This window comes from Triticum aestivum, chromosome 7B (genome assembly GCF_018294505.1).
Source record: "Triticum aestivum cultivar Chinese Spring chromosome 7B, IWGSC CS RefSeq v2.1, whole genome shotgun sequence".
Lineage (NCBI taxonomy): Eukaryota > Viridiplantae > Streptophyta > Magnoliopsida > Poales > Poaceae > Triticum > Triticum aestivum.
In genome coordinates, this window is record NC_057813.1 from 33,816,986 (window position 1) to 33,831,686 (window position 14,701).

At 46.5% G+C, this 14,701-nt stretch overlaps 1 long non-coding RNA gene across 2 annotated transcripts; it reads left to right on the forward strand.

The window, feature by feature from the left end:
- The first annotated feature begins 1,715 nt into the window (after positions 1-1,715).
- Positions 1,716-10,498, forward strand: LOC123162987 (uncharacterized). 2 transcript variants are annotated; one of them, XR_006481623.1, is made up of 4 exons: positions 1,716-2,385; positions 2,943-3,968; positions 4,407-4,597; positions 9,935-10,498. It is a non-coding gene; the product is annotated as an uncharacterized lncRNA (long non-coding RNA). The 2 variants fall into 2 exon arrangements; XR_006481622.1 differs by having other exon boundaries at positions 1,740-3,968.
- The last annotated feature ends 4,203 nt before the right edge of the window (positions 10,499-14,701 follow it).

Genomic DNA, 14,701 nt, shown 5'->3' on the forward strand with positions numbered 1-14,701 from the left:
CGGACGGATTCTGAACATTTATCCGTTTGAGGCCACGCGTTGGGCCGCGCTATTCGTCCGTTTTACCCCAAACGGACGCACCCGGACAAGATAGGGTCGCGCGATGGAGTTGGCCTTATTTCACGCTAGGCCCATGAAATTCCTAATGTGACGCTCACATGGATCAGCACACAAAGCTCTTTCTTGCTCAGCTTAGCTCCCTGCTCCTCTCGCTTGTTTTTTTTGCTCACCCCATTGCTAGCTTAGAAAAACTCGCCTATCTTTTTTTATTTGAAAATATTAGTTAAATTAAATGGTGTTTAAGAACTTTAAAATAGCCATGAATTTTAAAAACATTCATGAATTTAAAATATGTTCACAAAATAAAAAATAAATTGAAATTTAAAAACTGTTCACAACATTTAAATGATTGTGAACTTTAAAAATATCCACAAATTTGATCAATATTAACGAATTTGAAGAATTTTCAAATATGTTTTTATTTTTTAAAGTACACAAATTTTAATAAGTGCTCACGAATTAAAACATAAAAATAAAAAATAAATAAAAAAAGAACAAATAAAACTAAACAACACACACTTATGCGTGGGGCCCTAGCCCCACAATCCTCGAAGCAAGAGAGCGCTTCAATTCGAGGCAAATTTAATCAATATTAATGAATTTCAAGAATTTTAAAATATCTTTATATTTTTTAAAAATACACAAATTTTCATGAATGGTCATGAATTAAAACATGAAAGAAAAAAGAAGAAGAAATAAAAGTAAACAACACACACTTATGTGTGGGGCCTTAGTGACCCCACAACCGTCGAAGCACTAGTATCTCTATAGATGCGTACGCGTCTCGAATTTCTCCTGTCCGAGTTGTCGATTCCGGATCCAACTCGCGCCCAGCCACGCCGTGATTATATATACCACAATATACGCCGGGCCTTGTACTCGCAAAAAAGGATCAAACTCGAGCCGAGCGAGCGAGTTCCAGGTAGAACGAGAACTAACTGAGCACGAGTACGCGCGAACGGCGAACCGGATCCGATGGAAGCTAGCATGGAGAGGGAGCGCCTGCTGGCCGCAATGGAGGAGTGCGTCGAGGCACGGCGCTGTCTCGCCGAGATCAGGTCCCAGCTGGCCGAGGTCCGGACCATCGCTGAGGGGGTGGAGCAAGACATGATGGTCGAGGACCGGCCCTTCCACGACGTCCCGCCTCGCCTCCTGAAGATTGAGCGACTGATGGAAGGCATGGCCGACACGCTGGATGACCTCCTGCCGTCCTTCGACCGCGTTGTCGCCGTGGGTTTTTCAGATCATGATTTGTGTGTATAAGTGTTTGTTTCTATAATAAACTAGTTAAATATTTGCAATACTTAGAGAATACTAGAAGAACGCCCGCGCGTTGCAACGGGACCATATTAACTTTAAAAATTCAATATCAATTATGTTAATATTACATTTAATATTCTCATACATATTAAGTGACATTGACGACCTTTTTTACTATCAAATTCTCACACACACCCTCTCCCTCCTTCTTCCTCACTGTCTCTCCCCCTCTCCCTCACTCGGAAGGTGGGACGAAAATAAATCTGGAGACTACCAACTGAGACATTAGGAATAAAGATTATTTAGTTGATAAGAATAAATAGAAAACGGTGTTAAAAAGGAGAAACAGATTAGAACTGAACATATAAAGGATGAAGGAGTCCGGCTATCTAGCGGCCGTCGCCGCGTCTCCTTTTTTACGCATGAACAGTGTGCGCGTTACTGTAGCGACGAGGACAGCGAAAGCGAGCAGGCGGCGCAGCGAAGCGAACAGCGAGAGAAAAAGGGAAGCGAGCGGGCAGCGCGAGAGAAAAGGCCCCCGCAACCGCCTCCTCTCCTGTCGCCGCCGCCGCCGCCGCCGCCTCGTCCTCGTCCTCGTCTCCTTTCTTGCCCTCAGCGCCGCCTCCTCTCCTTCCTCTCTCTCCCTCTGCGCCACCTCTTCTCCTCCTCTTCATGCGTGGCGGCGTCTCGTCATCCCCAGCCCTCGCCCATCCCCAGCCTCCCCAATCCCCTCCTCCCGCATGAACCCTAGCAGAGAGAGAAGATGAGAGGGAGAGAGAGAAGATGAGAGGGAGAGAGAGAAGGAAGGAGAGGAGAGGAGGGAGAAAGAGAGAGGAAAGAGGAGAGGGAGGTGTGGCGGCTGACGGGAGAGGGTCATCGGCCGGCGTCGGCCTGCGTCGACGAGATCTGCTCTGCTTGTTTTGGTTCCTTTTGATTGATGCATTATTTTTGTCTATTTCTGTGTACCCAGGTGACTATGCAAGTTGCATTGACAGAATCCATGTACTAAACTGGGGCATTTTTGGCAGCTGCAGCAACCTGACAATTAATTCGTTCTCGTCCAAGGTAATTTACTTCCCCCCTTTATGTATCATGGATGGATATATGTGATGGTTGGTTGTCATTACTGAAGCAAGAATTGTTGATGATGACTACCTTTCGAGTAGGTTTACCGCTCGTCTTGCTAATGTTAATTTGTATGTTTTCATTTGTTTTTTCTTCTCCATTTTGTTGTATAATCTATGGACGTTGTCCAGAAAGTATTTTGCAACTTCAGAAATCCAAAATTATGGTTATGATGTTAATGACCAGGATGATGTGATAGCCTCTTTTGATCCGTATCTTTTTTTTCGAAGCTTGAAAGATATACTTGCAGTATGGTCTGTGGATCTCCTTTGCTTTGTGATACTGAACCCATTTTGGAACAATATGGCATCAAAGCATTTGTTTTTTGTCCAGCCAATAATGTAATGGTCTATGGGCAAATAAATCATGGTTTAAATCAGGCTCTTTATTTCTCTTTTGATTGATTTAAGGTATTCACATATATAATGGTTCCCAATACCCATAGAATTATTGGTTTTAATTGGCTTCTTGGCTTCTTGCGTCCGCGGGTCATCTAGCGCTGCCGACATCGTTTTCTATCAGGCTCACTTCCTATCTTATATTGATTGTTGTACTGCACTACCTCAGTTTTAAAGATCAGCATCCTAAATTCCTAATCGAACCAGAAAAGCACAGGTGAGTACCAGCTAGCCTCTCTATACTAATTGTCTACACATTGGTTTCTCCTGCTCTCTGCTCTTTACTATGCTAATATTTCATTCGATCTAAGTAATTAGGCCCCAGAGCATATATTCTTCACCAAAAATAAAAACTGTGTAGTAAACTCACTTAGATAGTTCCCAGATTTTACATACTTCCTATTTTTGTCATGCACACAAGATGTTTAATGATGTGTCTACAAACAAAAAAACAGATATTTCATGTCTTTGCTTTGGCCTGCTGAATACCTTCCTTGCAATACCTTTGCTATGCACCTATATGAATTTACTTTACCCTTACAATGACCAAGACAGCAGATATTATCATATTAAACAAGCCAATACAGAGACAATCCTTTGCTTTTCTTGCTTAGTTTTACCTAATTATCAGCAGATCAATAGGCTATATAGAACCTCCAACCTGTTCACTCTGAATCCTACTGAAGACCATCCTATGGAGAAACAGGAGTACTGGCCCTTCGAACTACCTACAAGACCCCGAGGTGCAACCGGCCATGGCAAGGCAGGAGATGTCGAGAGGAATTTCCCTCCTGGATATTGCAGACCATCTCTCTCTCTCTCTCTCTCTCTCTCTCTCTTACACACAGACAATCACGGTTGTTCCTGTATTATCCTTGTATATGCAAACTACTTTTTGTTTCTTATACACAACGACCTATGTTCTATGTTGGGTACATATTTTTGCACTTCTTTTGAAATTATTATGGTGCATATGTGATATACCTAGCTTGTATTAATTTCCAGGGTATATTCCAGTCATAATGGAGATGCTTGTGATAAGTTTGGTATCTTCCTCTGCTACATCTTTTGGTGTTATGGGCCGTTCCTAGATCTCTATATTTTGCAAGAGGCCATGTTATTTTGGTATGCAAGAGCAGGCCTGACATGTATTATTCCTTTTTTGTGTTATATGCATTTTTATCCTTTCTACTATGATTAAGTAGCACCATTTCTTGATGGTATTTCGCTAGGGTTGATGCTTCCACTATAGTGTTTGTCATCTGAAAATGAATTTGAATAAGGTCACTTTTGTATCAAGGTAAACCACCTGGTTTTTTATTTGTTCCCCGAGAAGTGTGAAGATCTTACTGATAAATGATAATTATCAATTTATAATTACGTGCTCGACTGTTCACTGTATCTCTTTGGTGAAAACACACCTAAAATGGTATTTCACTTATAAATAACTATCTAATTTGCATGTTCCATTTTATTTCAGACATAACACATTCTTTGTATGTATTATGATGGATTTTAGATATGCTTAGTTGATATCATTTTTTTCTCTTGACTCTAAAACAGGTATGTACAAGCTATTTAAGAGGGCCAAGAAGGCGGAATAACCTCGCTTATACAGTTTCTGACTGCTAACAGTGCCATCATCAATGAGCTTCACTCTAAAGTTTGTTCATGAGAGGGTTGGGCTTCCTTCAATGCTAGGGCTGAAATTGGAGAATAAACAAGGGGTTGACATGCCTGTGAAGTTCTATTAGGTATGCTTCTCTCTCTCCCCAAATCTTTCGGTTCCTGAAGCACAAACCCTGTCAGTTTGTCCATATGTAGATTATTTTCCTTCTTGTTGGTGCACTATTCTCGGGTTTTTTGTGTGTTTCTTTCTTGCGGCCAGCTTCACCATTTACTCTGGAAGGAGTTACTCAACTAAAAAAGAGCGAACAAGTTGAGATTCTTTTGTCTTGTCTATATCGTTCCTACAATGTTGTTTGGGTTGATTTTCTTGCTTTTTTGTAGTTTGTGGAGAGAGTTAAGTAGTAGGGTAGCCTTTCTATGGTGGCGATCGCATGCTGTGCAGCGAGTGTAGTTAATTTGATGGTTCATGTTACAAGAAATATGTAACGCCCCAGATATACTTTCCATATTTGTATCCAACTCTTGCCGTCTCCGGCGCTAAGTTATATTTATTTCTCGGGTTTGGGTCTTTGTCTCCGTGTGTTGTTTTCTTTTTCGTGCATCTCTTATCATGTCATCACGTGCGTTGCATTTGCATACATGTTCATCTCATGCATTCGAGCATTTTCCCCGTTGTCCGTTTTGCATTCCGGCGTTTCGTTCTCCTCCGGTGGTCATTTCTACCTTTCTTTCTTGTGTGGGGTTTAAACATTTCCGGATTGGACCGAGTCTTGCCAAGCGGCCTTGGTTTACTACCGGTAGACCGCCTGTCAAGTTTCGGGTCATTTGGACTTCGTTTGATACTCCAACGGTTAACCGGGGGACCGAAAAGGCCTCGTGTGTGTTGCAGCCCAACACCCCCCCAAATTTGGCCCAAAACCCACCAAACTCTGCTCCATGTCCTAGAGCGTTCGATCACGATCGTGTGGGCGAAAACCGCACCTCATTTGGACTCTCCTAGCTCCCTCTATGCCTATATATACACCCCTCCGTTTTCGGATCTCTCCCTCTCCCCGAAACCCTAAAAAAAAAAAACTCCTTCCTCCGCCGCCGACGGACGTGTCCGGCCCGCGCCGGACAGCGTCCGCTCCACCCCGCCGCCCGCCTCAGCCAACGCTGTGCCGCCACGTGGGCGCGCCCACATCGCCGCCGCCGGGCCCGCCAGGCCCACGGGGAGCCCCCGCGGCCCGTCTCCACATCGCCGCCCCCGCGCCCGACCCCGGTCGCCTGCGCCGCCTCCTTCCCCGACGCCGGTGGCCGGCGCCGCCGCGTGCCGCCTCCCCGCCGCCGCTCGCCTCTTCCCCCGCGGCCGACCACGACCACCGCCGCCGCCCGCGGTTCCCCTCGCCGCCCGGGAGCACCGGCGCGCGCCGCCCGCCTCCACGCCGGCGCCGCCCCGGCAGCCTCCTCCCCGACCGGCGGCCGCGTCTCCGGCGAGCTCCGCCTCCGGTTGCTACAGTGCTCCGGCGCCGCCTCGGTTTCCGTGAGGTCCCAGATCTCAGATCCAACCCCCCCCCCGTTGACTTTTGTCCAGAAACCCTAGTTTTTTATGCGATGTTTGACTGCTCGTATCTCCGCAACCGTAGATCCGTTTTAGGCGTATGATATATCAAAATCTTCGTCTCCACATGTACATCATTTCATTCCATTGCATCATTTGCATTTGAGGTCATCTTGATACCCAAAATGCTGGTAGAAGGAGGCTTCGTGAGTTAAATTGCAGATCCGTTAGTTCATCATGCACTTTTGTCATTTTTGCTATATTTAATCCGTGCATGATATGCCTGTGCCCCTTTGGGATGTATTGTGAAGCATTTTGTCTTCTTTCCAGAGGTGCCACCCATGCATTTTTAGGATGTGTGTGTTGTCTTGTGCAAGCTTGCGAAGTAGGGTACCTGAGATTGCAGATTTCAGGGACTTAGTGATTTTCGCTAAGTCTGGGATATTTTAGTTCATGATGCTATATGTCCAGCTTGTTTCCTAATGATCCGTGCCTCTTTTGAGGATGATCAGTAAGGGAGTTTTGATATTTATGTTATGCTCTATCCATCCATGTCTTTGTTGGCATTTGTGGAGTGCTCTAGGTTGACTCAATCGAGCTCAACTTTTGCTTCGTTGTTAATCTGGGCAGATCGTTAACTTGTTTGCGATTTCGCCGATGCTACCGTTAGTGTTCCATGCATGCTATGCCTTCGTTCTTGCCATGTGTAGCTAGAACTTTGTGCCTTCTTGCTGGTCATATGCTTTCCTTGCTATGACTTGCACTGTAGTGAGTGCATCGAGCTCGTTTACATGCCTTCGTGAGTTAAATTTCAGCATGTCTCAGTTTTCACTAAGTCTGAAAACTGATTGTGTTCGAGCGATGTTCGTGAGCTCGGTAGAGTATTTTGTGAACCCCTTTTGGCCCCAGGTCACTTTGGGTGTTTTATTAAGCTTGTTGAGTAGCTCCATGCCATGTTCTTACTTGTCATGTTCAGGTCCTCTATCATGTTGTTTTGCTGCTCCGAAGAGAGCTTCGTGATCTGAAATTTCAGACTAGTGTTAATTTCACTAAGTCTGAAATCTGTTTTGCATTTGCGTTTTAGCCATGCTTGTTTGAACCTCTTAATGGATGAATTTGCCTATGGCTCAGTGCTAGTGTTTTGTCAACCATCTTGTGTACATCACTGCCATGTATTTTGTTTTCATGTTTGGTGGCTGTAGCATGTTCATTTCGTTGCATTTAGATGCCTACTTGCTGTAAATCGCAGACCGGTGTCATATCTTAAAACGCTCGCCATTTCCAAACCGTAGCTCCGATTCCAATGATCCTTATATCGTTTTCAAGCGATTTCATCCCCTCTATCCAGTGGCACACTTGGTTTTCCAAGTTGAGGCCAGGTTCATGCATTTCCTGTCATATCTTGCATTTTGCATCCCGCATTGCATTCCGCATAGCATATCGTCATTTCATCATATTGCTTGGTCTTGCCCGTGGTTGATTGTGTCCTTGTTGTTTGTTTGTCTTTGGGTAGAGCCGGGAGACGAGTTTGCTACCGAGGAGCCCGTTGAGTTTGCTTGTGAGGATCCAGTCAACTCTGACAACTGTGCAGGCAAGATGATCATACCCTCGAAATCACTACTATCTTTGCTATGCTAGTTTGCTCGCTCTTTTGCTTTGCCAATGCTACGATGCCTACCTTTTGCTTGTCAGCCTCCCAACTGCCATGTTGAACCTCTAACCCACCCTTGTCCTAGCAAACCGTTGATTGGCTATGTTACCGCTTTGCTCAGCCCTTCTTATAGCGTTGTTAGTTGCAGGTGAAGATTGGAGCCGTTCCTCGTGGGAACATTTATTTACTTGTTGGGATATCATTATATTGCTATGTTATCTTAATGCATCTATATACTTGGTAAAGGGTGGAAGGCTCGGCCTCTCGCCTAGTGTTTTGTTCCACTCTTGCCGCCCTAGTTTCCGTCATATCGGTGTTATGTTCCCGGATTGTTGCGTCCCTTACACGGTTGGGCTATAATGGGAACCCCTTGATAGTTCGCCTTGATTAAAGCTTTTCCAGCAATGCCCAACATTGGTTTTACCTTTTGCCACCTAGCCTCTTTTCCCTTGGGTTTCCGGAGCCCGAGGGTCATCGTATTTTAGCCCCCCTTGGGCCAGTGCTCCCTCTGAGTGTTGGTCCGAACTGAGCTGCCTGCGGGGCCACCTCGGGGAAACTTGAGGGTTGGTTTTTACTCGTAGCTAGTCTCATCTGAGTGTGCCCTGAGAAAGAGATATGTGCAGCTCCTATCGGGATTTGTCGGCACATTCGGGCGGTGTTGCTGGACTTGTTTTAACCTGTCGAATCATCTTGTTGTACCAAGGTACCGAGTCTGATCGGTGTGTCTTGGGTGGAGGTCTATTCCTTCGTTGACCGTGAGAGCTTGTCATGGGCTAAGTTGGGACTCCCCTGCAGGGATTGATCTTTCGAAAGCCGTGCCCGCGGTTATGGGCAGATGGGAATTTGTTAATGTCCGGTTGTAGATGACTTGAACTAAACTTAATTAAAATGAATCAATCGTGTGTGTTACCGTGATGGCCCCTTCTCGGCGGAGTCCGGGAAGTGGACACGGTGTTGGAGTTATGCTTGCGCAGGATGTTCCTTTAGCTTCTCGCTCGTGCTTCGCCTTCTCTTCTCGCTCTCTTTGCGTATAAGTTAGCCACCACATATGCTAGTCGCTTGCTGCAGCTCCACATATTTTGCCTTATCCATTCCTATGAGCTTAAATAGTCTTGATCGCGTGGGTGTGAGATTGCTGAGTCCCTGTGGCTCACAGATACTACAACTCCAGATGCAGGTCCAGGTGATTCTGCTCCAGTTGACGATTACGAGCTCAGGTGGGAGTTCGACGAGGACTCTCAGCGTTACTACGTGTCCTTTCCAGATGATCAGTAGTGGTGCCTAGTTGGGGTTATCGATTCAGGACCTTGTCGCATGTTGGGGGGTCTTTTCTATTTGGCGCCGTAGTCGGGCCATGAGTGTTTGTTTGATGGATGTTATTTATGTACTCTGATGTGACGTGGCGAGTGTAAGCCAACTATGTTATCTCCCCCTTTTTATTATGTATTACATGGGATGTTGTAATGATTGCCTGACTTGCGACATTGCTTTCAATGCGGTTATGCCTCTAAGCCGTGCCTCGACACGTGGGAGCTATAGCCGCATCGAGGGCGTTACAAAATATCATTCCTCTGTTTTTAGGTTTCAGGTTCCTTTTGTTGTGAGGTGCTCCATGGCCCTTTGCTTGGTTGCTCTGTGGTGAGGCAACAGAGATAATTAGCAGTCTTGTATACTAACCAAGAGAACATCCATTTCATGATTTTGGGTATTGGGTTCTCTTTGCTAAACCAGTTGCAGCTAGATGAGAGAAGTAGTAAGTAATATCAGGTGCATAATTTCTATCAGTCTGTATTCTAATGACTACTGATATCCCCTTTCCTGTAGTGTGGCACTGAATCAATAGGTCATTTTTGCACAATCATGTGTCATGTTCCTTTATGAATCATATAATATCAAGAGACAACTTATGGAACTGTTCAGATTTTTATGGCAGCCCTAACTTCGCTAGGTAATAACTTTATTTGGTCTTTATCCAACTGTTTTTTATCATATCAAATTACTGCAGAGCGTACTGATTTTTTTGTCACCTAGCAACGGCGCCTTTCAGTTCAACTAGCAGTTTAAACCTCCGAAGGTTTAAGGTGAACAATAAGATATTTTTGGGTTTGTTTGAACTGTTGTGTCTGTCCACTTGAGTGCCTCCATATGTGGTTCTTCTGTTGCATTAGTTATATTTTTATTTTTGATCATCTTGCCCAAAACTAAAGTTTCACTACATGAAAAATGACTACTTTATTTTATACCATGTTACCCTCTTTCTCTTCCCCACAGGACAGCGTCTCTCCGCGTTCTCGATCCGGCGCCGCCACATATCGTGATTCTGGATCGGGCGCAGGTCGTCGCCATAAGAGAGCCTGGCTGGTGTGGTCTTCACGCTTGGTGTGGAGAAGCACGGGAGGATGAGTAGGACGGGCATGGGGAAGGAGCAGCCAGGCCGGAGCTCCGGCGTTCCTCGTGTCATGGTCGAATGGAGCCGGCCATCACTATGGGCTTCTGCTCGCCGGTCGTCGTTCCCCAATCTCAGTTGCTCATCTTTGGCTTCACCATCTTCCTCCCCTGATCATGCATCTATTTTAAATCATATAATTATGCTATATCATATATGTTGTTTAGTTCACACTTGTGCATGCGCATGCATTGGCATTGATTTAGACAGAGATATTGCATGATTTGTACATAGAAGGAGTACGGATGATCTAGGAATAAATGTTTGAATAAAGTTAGTAGTGAGATTTAGGTAGAGGTTACCTGCAATGTTCTGTTTTATGTAGATTCTAAGATGCAAAATCATACATGGTCCTGTTAGTAATTTGTTTGAGTTGTGAGTTTAAGCATTTTCCCTTGGAATGTTTGTATGTGTGATCACTTGCTTTTAGGTTCCCAGTGGTATATCATGAGAAGTTTTTTACTTTGCACCGGGTGATCAACTACATATTTAGACGAATACACTATTCAGGACCAGGAACATTAAGATTTCTAATGTTGTTTTCCTCTTTCAAGATTGTAGTTTTCATAAGCCTTAAATAGCTAAGGTACATAGTTTTCATTTAACAATTCTTTTACTGTTCTCTCATCTCCTATATGGTGTCTAAGAAATACTAATGTAGACAATTCAAAATTTTAAAATACCTTCTGGCCAATTATGTGGGGAAGGTGCAGCAAGCCGGCCCTCGCGTTGCAGTAGAGTTGAGCCGGCAATTTTATGATCGGTCTCTAAATATTTCAACTTGCACAGTTTGAGTTAGCTTCACATGGTATATAGTTTGAACATAGGTATTCCTTAATTTTTCATATAAAAGGTTTAGAATTATTACCCTCAGTGCTAAAACTCGAAGTTACTAACAAATGCAAACGTTTCTGTTACAAAAGGTTTAGAATCATTACCCTTGATGCTTGAATTTGGACCTTGCACCTTACTTGGGTAACATAGAGCCAAATGGCACATTGTCCAAATACACGTTCAAAACACTTTGGGTTTGACATGTTCTCTATCCTTGATCAAACATAAAATTACTAAAAAAGGCAAATATTTTTCAACACGAACATGGTTTCAAATGGGTCTCTGCGCCATTTGGCGCACCGGGTCATCTAGTACATTGAAGAACCAAAAGGACGATGTAAAAGGGGATTCCCTGCCCCCGGGCCTTGCCACCGAACCGGCTCGGTGGTCCAGTCCCCGCGCGGTCGTCTTCTCCTGTTCCCCGAGCCGCGTCGCTACAGAACCGGGCTCCTGCCCGACCACCTCGCTGGCATCGAAGGGGAATGGATAAGGGTGACGCCCTTCCTTCCCTGCCCCCATGGCCTCACTCCTCCTCACGCCCCCTCCCAAATCCACTTCTCCTCCTCGCTCGCTCGATCCCGTCGATCTGGACGAAGTCAGACGCCACGGCCACCATGAACGACCCCGTCCACATGGCCACTGCCCTCCCTGCGGGCTAGGAGCTTATCGAGCAGCTCCGAATGCCTTCGCTACTTCGTCTGCGCCAACGAGATCAAGTCCAACACCCCCGCATCAACGTCGCTGCCGTCTTCCTCAACCTTGGGCCACCACGACATTGCCGTTCAATCCGCACCGCCCCGAGCTCCCATGTCTTCCCCTAGGGCGCCATTGACACCGCCATGATCTCCTCTTGCCTTTCCCATGTTTCCCCTCTCGTTTGCTCCTGTTAGGTATTTCGCCGTGGCCGAGAACCGCCGTCCGCCATGGCCATTGCAGGGGTAGCCACCGAGCTCCTCGGAGTGACCCCGTGGCACATGCCCGCTCCTATGCACGCCCATGCCCGAGCCTGCCGCTCTCCTTTCGCGCCCGCGGGGCCACTCCCTCTCCATGCCCACGTCCGTGCTACACCGCGTCGGTCGCGCCCGCCGCTGCCGTCGCGCTCGCCGCAGCCACCGCACCATTTAACCAAAGAATATGACATTTTGTAGGCCCTAACTGTCAATATCTAAAGGAGTTGATTGATCCTCGATAATTCAACGACACTTCTCTTTTGGCTATTGTGGCTTAACGTGGATACTGCATTAGAAGCCAGCTTTAGAGGGAAAAAAAGAAAATATAAATTCTCAAAGCAACGCATGGCCTATTATTTTTCTAATTTCATGCAACGACTAGTGAGAGGAGGATAAACGATATAACATTCCAAGTGGAGGCACATGAGCCAACCTTGACTTCCATTTTATCAAGTTTTATCGACTGGCGCAAGCCAAAGAGGGCACTACATTGTCGACATCACCAGGGAGACGCCCACCAAAGTCGATGATGGAGCAAGCAGGAACATTATTGTAAATACCATTGGCCCGATAACCACGATAAGAAGACCAAAAATGATCTATCGAGGAGGGTCTGAAGCTAGGATAAATATTTGTAGGAATTCAAACTTTTGAAACAAGCTCCAACATCAGCAAAGATCTCGCCAACGCCATTACTAGCTATGAGTGCCACCAACGCCATTAGCGCCATGGCTAACACAGAGGACGTCCAGGCAAACAAATAAAATGTTACCGGGCCTATAAACTCCAACCGCTATACCTAGTTCCCCACCCTCCCGGCGCTGGCAAGGCCGGGGGGGGGGGGGGGGGCATGATCTATTGGAGTGGAGGACAAAATCATGATCAGTAAATGATCCAATTCATCCAGAGTTAGGCCTAAAGGATTTTCACCAGCTCACAAGGTAGGGCTAAGTCTTTAAGGCCTTAAGGGAGGGAGCCGCACATATTTTAACTAAGTTTGCACGGTATCAACTGTTGTCAAGGCGGTGTGTATGCAGTTGAAGGGTGTGATCAGAAAGGTTTTTATCCAATATGGGTGGCAACATAAACTTCGGATCGTTCCGCTACCTTCTTCGACATAGGCATACTATCGGTCACATATGACTTTACTGTTACTGGTATGTCGGTTTTTAGCATTTCTTTTGTCAGACTTCTCGTCTTTGGTCGTGTGCTTCCTAACTATGAAGATGTCGAATATTGCTCATTATGCTCTGTCCGTTTAATGCTACATTTTCAGTTAATAAAACACTCTTTATCAAAAAGTTTGCGGAGGGTCACCAGAATGTTGTCTTGGATGAGACCCTCCTGATTTCCTTATTACTATAATTGTGGATGATGTAACGATTATGTCAAACTAATATACACAACCATGATGGTATTCTCTAAAAAAAGTCACTAAGTGAGGAAGACTGGAAACGATCTTGTTGTATCTAGAATATGTAAGATCATCTACAGCTGGGCGCTTCAAACCGACCTCAAACGCCCAGGCGGACATCCCGATCATTGTTCGGTCAAAAAAGGCCGACCTAAATAGACGCCTCATTCTGGCCTCAATCATCTGGGTAGACCGGCACCCCGCATATCCAGCCCAAACATGGGGCGGATATGGAGAGGCCTAGGCGCACCCGAGCGTGTCCGCCACGTCTGATCCGGCCCACGCTGCCCACCGACCCCACATATATCCGTCCCCATTCTCTTGCCGGACCAAATTCTAGCCACTCCACTCCATTCTGTTGCCAATCCCCTGTCTGGCAATCTCCGGCCTTCTCCGGCATGGCGGGTAGCAGATACGAGTCCTTCGTCACCCGATCTGTGAACTGGGAGTCTGGGACCTCATCCTACTCGAGCCCGAGGAGGAGATGGTCGTCCACATTGCTCTCCGCCGCGCCTGCTAGGAAAACACCCGACAGCGTCGGATTCCATCCAGCAGGAATTCATAGTGTCCGCTCAAATGGAGCTTAGACTCGGCGCGAGGGGCCTCGTCGCTGCCTCCCCAGAGGCGGTGCGCTCTATCTGGTGTCCAGACGCTGTAGAGGCGCATCCCTTTCGTTGGCACGCTGACAAGGAGGCCTTCCATGGCCCGTCCGCTGAGGCTATGGCACGGCGTGCCCGCCATGCGAGGGAGAGGGTGCGGGAGGTCGCGGCAGCCCTCGCGATGGACGTCGACGAGGCGGAGTTGCACTCTCCCGCGCCGATACGGGTAGCCGACAACCCCAGGTGCCACAACCGCGTCATGGTGGACGTGTTGGCCTCCAACCACCATGGATCCATCGTTGACCTCACATCGAGCGGCGACGTGCAAGTGACGGGCTCTCACGAGGAAGAGTAGGGCATGGGAGATGGCGGCGCCTCAAGTCCCATGAGCTAGTGTGTGTCCCATTTTCTACTCTACCTCGCCGGCGACCGCACCAACACTCCGAGGGACACAACCATCCGTTGGACATGGACAATACGGAGCCGAACGAGCTCCGCTCAAGATTAGGTTCCACGTGCATGTAGTTGTATGGATTTGAGGATTCGTAATTGCGGTATCCGGTTGTGGATATGATAATCTGAGGTGTCACCGGTCACTGTCCGCGGACGCAACCGGGTGCGTCTGCAGGCATTTGAGGGGTAGGATTTGGTGTTCTGACTGTAGATGTTTTAATTTATACCTATTAATAAAGGAAGGTGGATTTTTTTTGTTTTGTCCACCATATAAAATTATTTTCTCCCATATCTATGTGAGGTGGTACTAAGAAATTTGTCCATCCACTCACAAATAAAATT